This window comes from Coffea arabica, chromosome 7c, assembly GCF_036785885.1.
Source record: "Coffea arabica cultivar ET-39 chromosome 7c, Coffea Arabica ET-39 HiFi, whole genome shotgun sequence".
Lineage (NCBI taxonomy): Eukaryota > Viridiplantae > Streptophyta > Magnoliopsida > Gentianales > Rubiaceae > Coffea > Coffea arabica.
The window spans coordinates 15,440,137-15,455,811 of NC_092322.1; the positions used below are offsets into that span (position 1 = coordinate 15,440,137).

Consider the following 15,675-nt stretch of genomic DNA (forward strand, 5'->3'; position numbering starts at 1 on the left):
ACGGGTCAGGGTACCTGACACGAACTCGAAAATTTCGGATTGGCAGGTCGATCCGAAATGATCCGAAACTTAATTTTAATTTATTAATTTATCACTGTAATTTCTAATAAAATCAATTTTTTCACAAAATTAATTACATCATCAAGTAATAAAAATTTAAATAAATAATTTCAAACCAAATCTAAAATAAATTAAACACCATAAAAGTGTTTTATTCCAAATCAAATATAATTTAAATTAAAACAACATAAAAGTAAAAAATAACATAATATATTATTTGTCCAAATATAATAATGTTAACTTCACACAAGATAAATAAATTCATTTAGGATTAAGTAATTAATGCCTTTGGAAAAAAAGAATGATTTAGTTTAGTTACATAAAATAATTTTTATGTTTATTAAATTAGTTTTAATTCGTAAACGGATCACATCGGGTCATATCATGTCACCACGGGTTGACTTGAAATTAACCTATTTTCTTTTCGGGTTCATCGGGTTCGACCTGATTCTGACCCGAACTCCCAAAACATCAACCCAAACCCATTAATTTCGTGTTAGATTCGTGTCTATGTTTTCGGATCGTGTCAGGAATTGTCACCCCTAACTTTAGCAATTTAAGCCTATGTTTACATTTCTTTCTTTTTTTACTTTTTTTGTTTTGAGTTTTGCCCTCGAGATTACATTCAGATATGGTATTATTTGAAATATTATTGAAATAATTATTAAAACATTTTTTGTGATATAGTATATGTGAAATAAAAATAGTTAAAAATATAAAAAAATGTACATTAAAAAATGTGTTTATGATGCAAGTAAAATAATAGTTGAGATAATTCTGTATCCAAGCACAAATACATTTTCTCCAACTTTCCTTACAATTTTCATATTAAAAATAGTAAAAATGTGCTCAATAAATTAAGAACAAGTTTGAAATATTTTAGCAATATGACCACATTACTATTAGAAAACATCTATGCTTTAATTATTAGCTTAGCTTAGATGAATAAGTTGAATTTGTTTAATGCTTTAAAGAGCTAGCATACTCGGTTTTCAAAAGAAGAAGAAGAAAAAAAAAAAAAAAAAAAAAAAAAAGAGCTAGCATACTCCTCTTTGGGATTGGAGACCAAATAGGGTTTCATGAGTTCTACTTCTATTACTACAATTCTCCTAGCTATTTAAGGTAAATGGCTATAATGACATTCATGCGATCAAACCATACTCCTATTTGGATTATAATAAGTGTATAACTATGCCTTCCCATAAAAAGAAAAATTAATAACTTATAAATGTATTACTCATCTCTTTAAATGTTTTAATTAGGTATTAGTTTTTAGAAATGCAAAAATTAAATTGGGTAAATAGTATAAGAGTAATGTATTTAAGTGTGTGCTTGATAAACTGGATGTAAATTTAGGGGGCAATTTGATCATATTTATATTTTTCCATTTTTGTTCTTTGCTACGAGCAAAAACAAAACACTTGTTTTGTTTTTAAGGAAAAGGAAAACATAAATGTGTTTTAGACACTAATACCATTTTAAATACAAAATTGTAATTACATTTGATTGGGAAATTACCATATGTTGCGTGAGATAAAATATGAATTAGGTTTAAAGTTAATGCAATGTCAAAATTAGCATATAGTAATTAAAAATGAGTTTGGTTTGAGGCAAGTTAAGCTGAACCTAAATACTAGGCTTGATCCAAATAATAATAAATATTAGATCAACTAGTTGATTTGTTTAATAAATATACATGTTCAAAATAAATGAAACTATATGAAACATTGTTTATTTTTTAATTAAAATAGTCTATAATTAAAATTTAATATAAATATATAATAAATACATAAATTTACTATTTTTTTTGCTTATATGTTATATAAAAAATTTTAAAATTTTAAAATTTTAAATATATAAGATTTTTCAAGAAAATTCAAGTCAACAATTCTCAACCCAAAACTCATTTTAAAAGAATGCATTGAAATGAGACTTACATGTGTGAGCTTTAGATAGGTTGAATTTGGACCATCAATGAGAATTTTTCCTTTTTATTAAGGTCAAGTTTATCAAAAACTACCTATGGACCCAATTAGAATTGCGGTAGTTTATTGAAAAATGCTTTTAAGGTCAAGTCCTTAAACGCTTTTAAGTATGCTATTTGGAGACATAGTTCAATAAGTATTTACTATATTGGATAATATATGATCTGAAAATTTTAAATGTACTTATCTCTTTATTTAGTTATAATATAGGATAAAATTATTAAATTTAATGTTTTTTTTTAAATCACAAAAACTACTCTAAAAGCATCAAATTTGAATTTTTGCTAAAAGTACATTTCACACCAAAAGCTCCATTCCTAATTTTATGGGATAATGTTCATCCAACATTTGAAAAATACTTTTAACATTTAAAAGTGCTTTTTCACCTAAATTACAACAATCCCAAACAGAACTAAAGCTAAATTATATAAGCTTTTAACAATGGATGGTATGGTCTAGATTGAGCCAAACTAGATAGTAAACAGCCAAGGAAGATGATATGTGGGAAATGGAGATAATGGATTGTAGTTGAGTGAAAATAAAATGAAACAATTTATTAATTTTTCTATTGATAATAACAATAAAGAAAGATTTAGAATATAGAAGTGATATAGTAGTGTTAACAATTTGCATATGAAGAAAACAATAAAAATGCACAAAATTGTTAATAATACCTAAGGTTATTCTTTGTAGTTGGGTTTTACACTCGTATTCAAACCTAATTAGGATCGAATTTAGATCAGATCTATATCTATATATTGTAGAAGGGGGTAGGAGAAGGGTTGGATTAAATGATAAGAAAGAGGGAATGTAAGAGGTTTTAGCCCTGGCATTGTTTTTATTACTATTTTTTTTTTATCAAAAATGCTGATTTTAATAAAAAATTTTCACTTGGAATGTGCAGTATGACTTTGAATTTAATTTAGTGATGCCATAATTTAGGTTTCAAGAATAATACCATTATTAATTTTCTTTTAAATTCATGACCAATGGATATTATTTCTTTTTTTATATGATTTTTTAGGTCAATATTACTTGGTTGAAGGGTAAAATTGTGATTTAATTTTTTACTTGTACTAGGGCATATGATATTTCATCTTTATTTACCTTCCATGAATAAACTTCAAATCAAATTCCCATATTAATGGAGGAACTTGTTGCATTTTAAATTTAAAAAGCATGAAGGTATATCTAATAATTTTTAAAAAATTCAAAATTCTACTAGTGTGTGTGTATATATATATAAATATATATATATATATATATATATATACACACACATATATAAGAAGCAGTTGGAGTTTACTCTTCGGCACAGTTTTCGCCTTGCACTTTCATCTGCTTTGTTGGTGAGAAAAAATTGAGAATGTAGGGATAAGTTCTGTCTGCTTTCTTGGTGAGGAAAAATTGAAAATCTAAGGATAAGTTTCATTTACTTTGTTATGCGCAGGGAAGCATCATTTGTTTCTCTGCTCTAGGAAATTCACGTGTACAGAGAGTCTACTCTTTGGCGCAGTTTTCGCCTTGCACTTTCATCTGCTTTATTGGTGAGAAAAATTTGAGAATGTAGGGATAAGTTCTATCTGCTTTCTTGGTGAGAAAAAATTGAAAATCTAGGAATACGTTTCATTTGCTTTATTATGCGCAGGGAAGCATCATTTGTTTCTCTGCTCTAGGAAATTCACGTGGATAGACAGTGGTATCATGCCATAACCCACGAATACTTGTTTGACGGCATTACAGCAGTGCAGCAATGGTTTAATGTCATAAGCCATTAACATTCCTTTTATCGGATTACAGCTGTAACGATCCCATTTTTCCCTAAGGCGAACCAGAGGGGTCAACGGGCCGCCTGCCCAACTCTCGCCAGGACTCAGTCGTTCCTTACAGTTCTCGATTAAATTACAAGATAAAACTCAACTTTTACATCACATTCTCCAAAATTACATATCATCACCGTAGCGGAAATTAATTCCCAAGAGTGGAATGTATACAAACACCCGATCCACATCCAAACAACCATGCAAGCCCAAAATTTACACAAGTTAAATCTAAAATCAAAGTGTACAAGAGAAATCCATCCATTCCCATTTCAAACAATCACCCTAGCTCAACTATTATACAAAACGGATTCAAATCTAAACTATACAAGATAATAACGTAATACAAGCGCTTCCTTTGCCTCGATTCCTATGGGGAGAAGAAAACATTTGGGGGTGAGTTAGAAACTCAGTGAGTGAACAGTAAAACCGGTAATCCAATAAACTTAACAATAATGTATTTAAGTGCTATCATGAATTAGCGACCAAATGTGCATATAATGCTCTTTGGAGCCAGTGAAAATCCTTGTACTTAAATATCCAACGCTCCCTTAGATCAAGTAACCAGATGAACAGAAACAAGGATCCATCATGCTCCAAAGAATGCATAAACAGCAGCGGAGACATTGGTTTTAAGCACAAGATTTTCCCACGAACTCATTGGAGCCAAAATGTTATGGCACACACACATACACAATGAGATGCCATCATGTAATCAATGCAAGAATTATTTCAAAAATAACTTTTGGAGAAATAGTTGAGGTTCACTCACCAACCACGGCTCACGAACCTTATCCGGCATACCTCATTACCTTGAGCAAGTTGAAACCCTAAATTACAAATATCAAGTCAAGCAAAGGAAATTCTAAAATTAACAAGCTTCCATTGCCTTTGACATTTTAAACACAATTAAAGCTACACTTATCCGATCGAAACGAATCTTATGGCGTTACGAAGCTAAGACATATGTCAACATTTTTTTTTATGAAGATCTCCAAGGCCAAAACATACTTATTCAGGATCAAAATCCGAATCCCAGCGAAAGAACGAAAATTGTCATAAAACAGGGGTTATGGGGCAGTCATGGGTATTTCGGCCAATTCACAAGCCACAGTACTTCAATCAATCTGAAATTTTGCAGGCAAGTAGTCAACTCATATATCTACAAGTTTCACGTTTTGAGCAAAAGTTGATTCGGTCTACAGTACCGAGAAAATGATAGTCCAAGTTCAGTCCAGAAACAGGGAAAAACTGAAATTACTCTTCTTGAACCGACCTTTGCGCATGACTATCACTAATCACAATTAAGGGCTAGAAATCCCCACTTAACATGAGACTAGCCTATACCAATCATGTACAGGCCAAAACAAGGATGAATTAACTTAAACAAAGTTTAGAAATGTCACTAAGATGGAACTTAATCCTCCCAATGTCCAAATCATAAGAATTTCCATAAAATGAATCAAGATCAATTCAAATTCAAAACAAACACATACTCTCCAAAATTGGACGGCATAACCCCTAAATTTTACACATTTCAAACCTACCATTCAAATACCAATTCTCATAACAATTAACCACAGTCACCCATATTATTCATAATCAATACCATACATTCAATTAGCCACAATTTCCTTCAATCAAAGCCAATTACAAGCTTAAAGCCAACCTTGGAAAAATCCGCAATTTGAAACCTTAGAAACCGGAAATTCACTTCACATACGGAAATTTTCCGCAACAACCATAAATAACGTACAAGAGCTTCTATTAACACCATTTAAACCACTAATCCAAATCCAATCCAAGACTTTCACATAAAATCATAAAAATACCCAATAAATCAGAAAATTACCATAATTTCCATAAACCCATGAAATACTCCATAAAATAACATACATGACCACCACAAACCATTAATTAACCAATATTAGAACCAAAGGAAACTTGCATATCCAATCTTACCTCAAATTCAAGAGAGCTATCCACCTAGAGCTTCCCTTCAAAAACCAATCCATCAAAAGCTTTAAACCACCATAGAGAACTCTTGTGTGAAATATTGTCCAAAACCATCGGTGAAATCGCAAGATTTTGGGACAAAATTGAAGTTGGAAAATGAAGAGGTTTCTTTCTCTCAAAGCTCACGGATGAACCAGGGAAGAAATGAGATATTTTGGGTGCAAAAGTGGAATAAAAAGAGAAGGAAACAAGCGGTCAAAGTTGGCTGCCGGACATGACACGTCACAATCCGGCCGGAATCTGGCCGGATTCGTGGCAGTAGCTAATCAAATTTTTTTTCAAAACTGCAAGGCAATCCGGCCAGCTATCCGGCCAGAAACTGGCCGGATTTCCGGCCGGATTTGGCCCCTGTCATTTTTCGAAACTTTTCTTTTCTTTTCCGAGTTGAAAAGCTGTGCTACTCCGTTCGTCCAACAAAGATTTAAAATTCCCGCAAGTACAGTGAACATACACAAACACGCACTCATATGTGAAAACGCTTCTAGGACCATTAGATAGTAAAGAAATAGAATAATGTCTAGGGAGGACTTGTGAAATTTACGGGATCTCACAATCTCTCCCCCTTAAAATAATGTCGTCCTCGACATTCTAACTCATATATATCCGGTCAAGATATCGCTCAGAAACCAATCAAGCATTAGAATTCAATCTACTCCAACTTGTATTCACCAGGTCCAATTAGTTTCCCAAATGTCAGTCAAATACTAAAAATCATTCAAATCTCACTTATCGTAATTCATGATCTAGTAAAGCATGGCTTATTTAATAATCACTTATTAAATTCAAGTACTAAATATCACGCCAATCCAACTTATCAAATAGTCATGATCCAATAGGGAGTTAATCGCGTAACCAGATAAAACAGGCAAAAGGCTTGAAATTGGACGCAAAGTCCCAGATATTTGGAAGAAATTCAGGGTATAGCGATGTTTTAGATCAAAATTTCATCCCTGGTGGTGCTGGACAACACAACAAGCTAGCACAACGACTATATTTCACCAAAAGCCTCAGTTCAAGTATTTGTCCCACCAAAAGCCTCAGTTCAAAATTCCATCCCTGGTGGTGCTGGACAACACAACAGGCATGCCTCGCCAGAAGAATGGCGGTGCTTGAAAACACAACAGGCAATGCCCCACCAGAGAGGTTTAGTTCAACCGCTACAGAAGAATAGTAGCCGGTCTACAACCACATGAGTACGAATAAGTTCAAGAGTAGGGTCAAAGCAGAGTTCAATCAAATAAGTTCAAAAGCAGAGCCAATTACTTCAGGTTCATAGTGCACGAGTACGAAGAAGTTCAAAAGCAGGGTCAAATATTACAAGTTCAGGGAGTATGAATACAAATAAGAGTACAAGTTCAAGTTCAAGTGCAAGTTCAAGTTCAAGGATCATGAGCACGGGTAAGAACACACTGGCCTAACCTCTGTCCAGCAATTCACATTCTTAAGCAGTCATAAAATTCAAGTCCACCTACAGGTCACATACCATATATTCAGTGAAATTAGGTCCATTAAGGGTACGTATGAACACACTCGCCTAACAAGGTCAAGTCTCAAGTAAGTTCAGTCTAGTCGGTCTCAGGCAGCTCAAGATCAATCTCTGGTAGTTCGAGGTCAGTCCTAAGTAGTTCAAGTATAGCAAATTCCAACACTTACCAATCAGGTGGTGCAACTTTAATCAAACAGGAATACTAGAAGAAAGATGCAAAACAAAAAATTTCTCAACAATTCTAGTCACCACCGAAATCTATCAAAACCCGAGCCACACACTTATTGGGCAAGTCCAAGTCATTATTTCACTCTCCTTCTTCGGTTTAGTCGTGAGTATAATACAAAATCTTCTGTGCTCTAACTTATGCCATCACAACTTATCTCAAACTCACTTATAATTTCTATTCACATCGTCATACATTAACCCATGTTCCGTCCAAATCCATAAGCATTTCCTCAGGAAAATGTCAAGTACTCAAGTACAAGAATTCCAACTAAGAAACTTCACGACTCAGACTGTATGCTATTAAGCGAAAATCAAAGTCATAGTTTACATGTACCACTTCCAGAATTAGTGCCAATATCACTAATTTCAATCAAATCACATGCCTTTACGCAATTAGATCTAATAAATCCATAACACAAGCCGAAACCAAAGGTTATCCATTCGCAGTTCAAAATCTTTAATAACCAAGCCACCAGCCAGAGCACCATCATCTCTAAGAATAACCAGTCTTAGGGTTTTATGGTTAAAGTCTCAAGGTCCAAGTTCAAACCCAAGAAATAATCACAACTTGCTATCTGACGTGTCAAATGGAAATCCAGTCAATTCACATTAATTTCGTGCTCTTGAATGCAGTTACTCTATATCTCAAAGTTCCCTCAATTGTACGCCTAAAGATAGGCTCACTCTTCTTTCAAGACAAAAAATGTTAAAGCGTAAGAGAGGTATTTAAAGTACTCAAAGATCTTATCGAAGTCAAGATTTACATTATAAAACACAGGTTCGCTGTGCTTCCGAAAACTCAAGATACAAATTCATGTGTGAGATTACATCAGTATACTATCAAGGGGGAAAACTTAGTTTAGAAAATTTTATCCTTGTACTAACCCATCATATACAAATTCAACAACTCCTCAGTTATTCACAAATTTTCAAATTTAAAATTCAAGCAAAATTCACATTGTTTCCAAAATCGGAAAATACACGTACTTAAAGCGTATATCTATTATTTCCAATCAATCATTTGAAAATAAGGCTAATACATCCTAGTTAGTGGTCTAAAATCATCACACCTGGAGTTTGACTATCAAATCTCGGTCTCTTATCCTCCATAGCCAGTACTAATAATTATCTCAATTCTTTCTACACGTACAAATATAATGATAAGTCAAATTCGTCCAACCTTTTATTGCAAATCTCTTATCCCATATCTTCCTTCAATATAACATCACCTAATTCCTCAGTTTCTTCTGCAAGTCCCAGATAAGAACTCCCAAATAATCAATTTCTTTACCTCCTAAGATACAATAGATCCTTGTTCACATAATATTCAAGCGGATCTCGCAGTCAAGCAACCTAACCTTCAAGCCTAGGATACGCTACGAAGATCTGAAGCCTAAGCTCTGATACCAATTGTAACGACCCCATTTTTCCCTAAGGCGAACCAGAGGGGTCAACGGGCCGCCTGCCCAGCTCTCGCCAGCACTCAGTCGTTCCCTACAGTCCTCGATTACATTACAAGATAAAACTCAACTTTTACATCACATTCTCCAAAATTACATATCATCACCGTAGCGGAAATTAATTCCCAAGAGTGGAATGTATACAAACACCCGATCCACATCCAAACAACCATGCAAGCCCAAAATTTACACAAGTTAAATCTAAAATCAAAGTGTACAAGAGAAATCCATCCATTCCCATTTCAAACAATCACCCTAGCTCAACTATTATACAAAACGGATTCAAATCTAAACTATACAAGATACATGCCATCCAGGTACACAAATAACGTAATACAAGCGCTTCCTTTGCCTCGATTCCTATGGGGAGAAGAAAACATTTGGGGGTGAGTTAGAAACTCAGCGAGTGAACAGTAAAACCGGTAATCCAATAAACTTAACAATAATGTATTTAAGTGCTATCATGAATTAGCGACCAAATGTGCATATAATGCTCTTTGGAGCCAGTGAAAATCCTTGTACTTAAATATCCAACGCTCCCTTAGATCAAGTAACCAGATGAACAGAAACAAGGATCCATCATGCTCCAAAGAATGCATAAACAGTAGCGGAGACATTGGTTTTAAGCACAAGATTTTCCCACGAACTCATTGGAGCCAAAATGTTATGGCACACACACATACACAATGAGATGCCATCATGTAATCAATGCAAGAATTATTTCAAAAATAACTTTTGGAGAAATAGTTGAGATTCACTCACCAACCACGGCTCATGAACCTTATCCGGTATACCTCATTACCTTGAGCAAGTTGAAACCCTAAATTACAAATATCAAGTCAAGCAAAGGAAATTCTAAAATTAACAAGCTTCCATTGCCTTTGACATTTTAAACACAATTAAAGTTACACTTATCCAATCGAAACGAATCTTATGGCGTTACGAAGCTAAGACATATGTCAACATTTTTTTTTATGAAGATCTCCAAGGCCAAAACATACTTATTCAGGGTCAAAATCCGAATCCCAGCGAAAGAACGAAAATTGTCATAAAACAGGGGTTATGGGGCAGTCATGGGTATTTCGGTCAATTCACAAGCCACAGTACTTCAATCAATCTGAAATTTTGCAGGCAAGTAGTCAACTCATATATCTACAAGTTTCACGTTTTGAGCAAAAGTTGATTCGGTCTACAGTACCGAGAAAATGACAGTCCAAGTTCAGTCCAGAAACAGGGAAAAACTGAAATTACTCTTCTTGAACCGACCTTTGCGCATGACTATCACTAATCACAATTAAGGGCTAGAAATCCCCACTTAACATGAGACTAGCCTATACCAATCATGTACAGGCCAAAACAAGGATGAATTAAATTAAACAAAATTTAGAAATGTCACTAATATGGAACTTAATCCTCCCAATGTCCAAATCACAAGAATTTCCATAAAATGAATCAAGATCAATTCAAATTCAAAACAAACACATACTCTCCAAAATTGGACGGCATAACCCCTAAATTTTACACATTTCAAACCTACCATTCAAATACCAATTCTCATAACAATTAACCACAGTCACCCATATTATTCATAATCAATACCATACATTCAATTAAGCCATAATTTCCTTCAATCAAAGCCAATTACAAGTTTAAAGCCAACCTTGGAAAAATCCCCAATTTGAAACCCTAGAAACCGGAAATTCACTTCACATACGGAAATTTTCCGCAACAACCATAAATAACGTACAAGAGCTTCTATTAACACCATTTAAACCACTAATCCAAATCCAATCTAAGACTTTCACATAAAATCATAAAAATACCCAATAAATCAGAAAATCACCATAATTTCCATAAACCCATGAAATACTCCATAAAATAACATACATGACCACCACAAACCATTAATTAACCAATATTAGAACCAAAGGAAACTTGCATATCCAATCTTACCTCAAATTCAAGAGAGCTATCCACCTAGAGCTTCTCTTTAAAAATCAATCAATCAAAAGCTTTAAACCACCATAGAGAACTCTTGTGTGAAATATTGTCCAAAACCATCGGTGAAATCGCAAGATTTTGGGACAAAATTGAAGTTGGAAAATGAAGAGGTTTCTTTCTCTCAAAGCTCACGGATGAACCAGGGAAGAAATGAGATATTTTGGGTGCAAAAGTGGAATAAAAAGAGAAGGAAATAAGCGGTCAAAGTTGGCTGCCGGACATGACACGTTACAATCCGGCCGGATTCTTGGCCGGATTCGTGGCAGTAGCTAATCAAATTTTTTTCAAAACTGCAAGGCAATCCGGCCAGCTATCCGGCCAGAAACTGGCCGGATTTCCGGCCGGATTTGGCCCCCGTCATTTTTCGAAACTTTTCTTTTCTTTTTCGAGTTGAAAAGCTGTGCTACTCCGCTCGTCCAACAAAGATTTAAAATTCCCGCAAGTACAGTGAGCATACACAAACACGCACTCATATGTGAAAACGCTTCTAGGACCATTAGATAGTAAAGAAATAGAATAATGCCTAGGGAGGATTTGTGAAATTTACGGGATCTCACAACAGCCACATGGTTGGAGTTTGTGCAATCAAAGGTTCATCTGCTTTGTTGGTGAGAAAAAATTTAAAATGGAGGCACATGTCTGTTAGCATGCAGAGGAAAGCATCATTTGTTCCTTTGTTCTAGAAAATTCATCATCTCATATGGATAGGCGGTGGTTTCGTGTCATAAGCCAGTAATATTCTTCCTTTACCGGCTTATAGACCATGCTCTTTGTACATTTGATATCTTTAAAATTGCATTTGTGTCGCCGCATTGTTTTTGTGCATTCCAGGTGGAGTTTTAGTTTTGTGCCGTCTGGCTTTTCTTTGTGTGAAAGAAGATAACTCATTGAAATCCTTATTTGACCGGCCTACAGCAATACAACAATCACAGTATCTAATGACTCTATTGTCCTTCGAGAGCTATAGTTCTTCGAGGTTCTACTGAAACACTATAAACGTTGTTTGTGGTTTCTTTGTTCTCCATCTTGCATGTTCTTTTCATCATCTTCCATTTTCTTCTTTGCAGCTTTTAAACAATTTGCAGCTCTTAAACAATATGCTATTTCTTTCTTTTGTCGACTTCTAGCTTCGTTTGTTGAACTTCTTCTTTCCTGCTTCTTATATCTGCAACTTCATTAGCTGCTTGTTATCGGTGCAAGTTTCCTCACCAGTTACAGGTTCGGTTTTATGTGCATGTTTATTTTCGTTATTCTGCTGTTTATTGAATGTCTTATTGGTTTTGAATTGCTACATGTTGCACTTTTGTTTATTGGCTATTTGATTCTTGTTGTCCAATAAAATGAGCTTCTCCAAATTTGTTGTTGATTCTGCTGATTCAATAACTACAAAAAAGAACCAACGTAATAAAAAACTAAGAGAGCAATACGCTGCAGTCTCTCCTCAAGAAAAGGAAATTCGCTTGGCCAAACAAAGATAGGCATATCAGAGAAGAAAATTAAATAATTTTTTAGCACTTCCTGCTCATGAACAATTAAAACAAGTTGAAAAATTGATTATTCGGGAGACTTTTCGCATTCACTGTGACCAAACAAAAGTTGAAGAGGAACAGGATCGTCTGGCCAAAAAAAAGGAAATCCGTCGACAGAAGCAGAGAGAGGCTTATCATTGGAAAAAGTTGCGCTTATCTTTTGGTGCTCATACATCGGAACATACTGAAGAAATTGTCCATGCTGCTCCTGCTACTGCGTTAACTACTGCTATGATTACCAATTGCCTGTCGAGTGAAGATCTAGAAAATCTTTTAAAAAAAATCCCTTGACGCCCGCGCATCACGCGGGGACCGCACCTAATATATATATCCTTACTATACTAAAAGTGCGAGTTGGAGTTGCTACAGTGCTCATGGACCGGTTGTCAGGTAATTTTGAGCAACTTCGATGGTTTTTTCATAGGCAGATAGACTGGTTATGCTGTAAATTTCAACAATTCCAATGGCATTTCATAAGAGTTTGTTTGGGTTTGTCCTCTTACTCCAGAGTTCAGACGCTAGAATTCTTTCCCCTCTGTCCCTCCAGTGGCATTTTTTAGGAAGCATATATGTGCCATATATAAAACTTGATGCCCTTTACGGTGTTGTATTGTTAGTTCTTTCTTCTTCTTTTTATTTTTTTTTGCCTTTATTACAAAGGATAAAATGGATTTATTCTCTAACAAAATAATAAAACAACAATTTTACTATAATTTCGAATCTTCCCATATTTTTACATTCAATTTCTCCATGTTTATCTACTATATTTGACACACATTTCTTTAATTTTTCTTTATTAACATCAACGAAATTAATCCCTTATAATACTTCACTTTTATAAGAGAATTATTATTACAAATATTTTTATTCTAATTAGTTATACACACATCTGAGTGTGCCTTAATCACTATTATGTATAACGAGAAAAGAATTATTGAACATGTTTGAACTAATTCTTCATAAGAAATTTCAGAAAAGTAATGTACTACCCAACCTTTAGCTTTAGATACTTTTATTCGTATTTTCTTCATTCAGAGTTTTAATTTTTGTTTATATTCTTAATTAGGCTTGCTATAAAAATTGAAACCTAGAAATTGGAACATTCGATTTGTTTTCTTAGGGTTTGGGTGTATGTATGGTGGAAGTTGGACCAGTTTTGAGTGCTTCAACTTTTAGATATAATATGGCATATCCATTATTATCCTCTTTAGTTCTCTTCGTGTAAGGCATTAATAGTGCAATATCATGCAAGCAAACTTTTCTTGCTGCAATAGAACGATGAAACTTGGCATCTTTGTGTTTGATTCACGTTGAAAGCAGCATTTTACATTTCCACTGTTTTGCATATGTAGCTTTACGAAATATTCTTTAATTATCTTACATTTCAACTAAGAGTTTCAGAATATACAGTATACACTGAGTTTATTTGGATGATTTATTTGAGATAATTACCGTAGCATATTTTATGATGTGATATATGTGAGATAAAAAGGTGATTGAGAAAATAAAAAGGTGATTCGAATTTGTGAAGCAAATTATTTTTTTCAAATCATTTCAATCCAAGCACACTTACTATCATTTTTGGATACATGCCATATATACAAAAGTTGATATTAGAATTCAAATTTGGATTAAATAATATGCATTAAAATGTGAAAATGTATACTGTCAATATAAACAAGAGGGTCCTCCTGTTTTGGAAAAAAAATTTAAAAAAAATGAAGGAATCCCGTGGCCATGTAAACATTTTTTCTCTTTTTTTTTTTTTTTTGCAAAAGGATAAACTTTCTTCATAAAAAAATATGCAATTTAAGAAATGGATTATAGTTTTTAAACTTTTACAATATTCCCAATTTTTCTTTCGAGCATGAAAAAATGATTCTATAAATACATATTTTCGGATTTTAAATATGAGTTTGTTACTAAAAATATGAAGGTAACCCGTGGCTATGTAAATTTTTTTTTTTTTTTGCAAAAGGATAAACTTTCTTCATAAAAAAAAATATGCAATTTAAGAAATAGATTATAATTTTTAAACTTTTACAGTAGTTCCAATTTTTCTTTCGAGCATGAAAAAACGATTCTATAAATACATATTTTTGGATTTTAAACACGAGTTTGTTACCCCATTTGTAAAATTGATCCACTGCCTAAATTATGGGCAACTTCGGTGGCTTTTGCATTCGTGCTTCAGTTGTGTGCTTGGTCAACTTTGGTGGCTTTTGTATTTGTGCTTTCAGACGTGTATTTGTATCTTCATCGTATAGTTGTAGTTGCTTGAGCTCCTCTCGTGAGTGGGCGGTGGGTGGTAGGCCTGTCAATCGGGCCTAATGAGCCGGGCTTTGATGTGTTCAATCTCAGCTCATTTAATTTGAGACATTTTCGGGTTTCGGGCTATGAGATTCGGGTTCGTAAATGTGAAGCTCATACTCATCTCACATAATATTCGGGTTGTGAGCCTTAATCGGGCTTAACCCAAGCTCACTTATTACTCCTGAATTTTCTTAATATAATTACTATAACTATTAAGTTGTAAAACTAATTTAACATTTACAAGACTATAATATTAAAACTAAACATGAACAAATAATAGTTCTTAAAAAGTATATAAACCAAAATTTTTTCAACAATATTTATATGTAATCCGTTTAAAATGCATGAAAAATAGTAATAAAACATGCAATCATAAGCCAATACATCTTTAAAAGTTGAAACTTTTTTTTATAATCTTGTGATTTAAATCCAAATATGCTTGATGATTTTTGTGTTTGTAGACCAAAAAAAAAAATCAACCAATAATATGCCAATACAAAAAGTTACTCAACCAATAAGAAAAATTAGAGATTTAGTTATGCATTACTAATATTGGCTCTCAAGAAAGCTCATGAAAGAGTCTTTAGATGTGTTTTTGTGTTTTGTAATTTATATATATATTTAGTATTTAGCAAAAATATATTTGGATATATAATTATACATAATATCAAAATATAAATATTATATATATGTGTAATTAAAGGGTCGGGCCTATATCGGGTATGAGCCTAATAAGGCCCAAGCTCGGCTCACATTTAATTCGGGCCTAATTTTTAG

The 15,675-nt window shown here is 33.5% G+C and overlaps 1 long non-coding RNA gene across 1 annotated transcript; it reads right to left on the reverse strand.

Annotated features, from left to right (window-relative positions):
• Positions 1-4,071: 4,071 nt before the first annotated feature.
• LOC140010176 (uncharacterized) lies at positions 4,072-11,769 on the reverse strand. Its single transcript, XR_011817439.1, has 5 exons — positions 11,009-11,769; positions 9,818-9,875; positions 5,828-9,415; positions 4,638-4,695; positions 4,072-4,235 (listed from the first exon to the last, which is right to left on the reverse strand). It is a non-coding gene; the product is annotated as an uncharacterized lncRNA (long non-coding RNA).
• Positions 11,770-15,675: the final 3,906 nt, after the last annotated feature.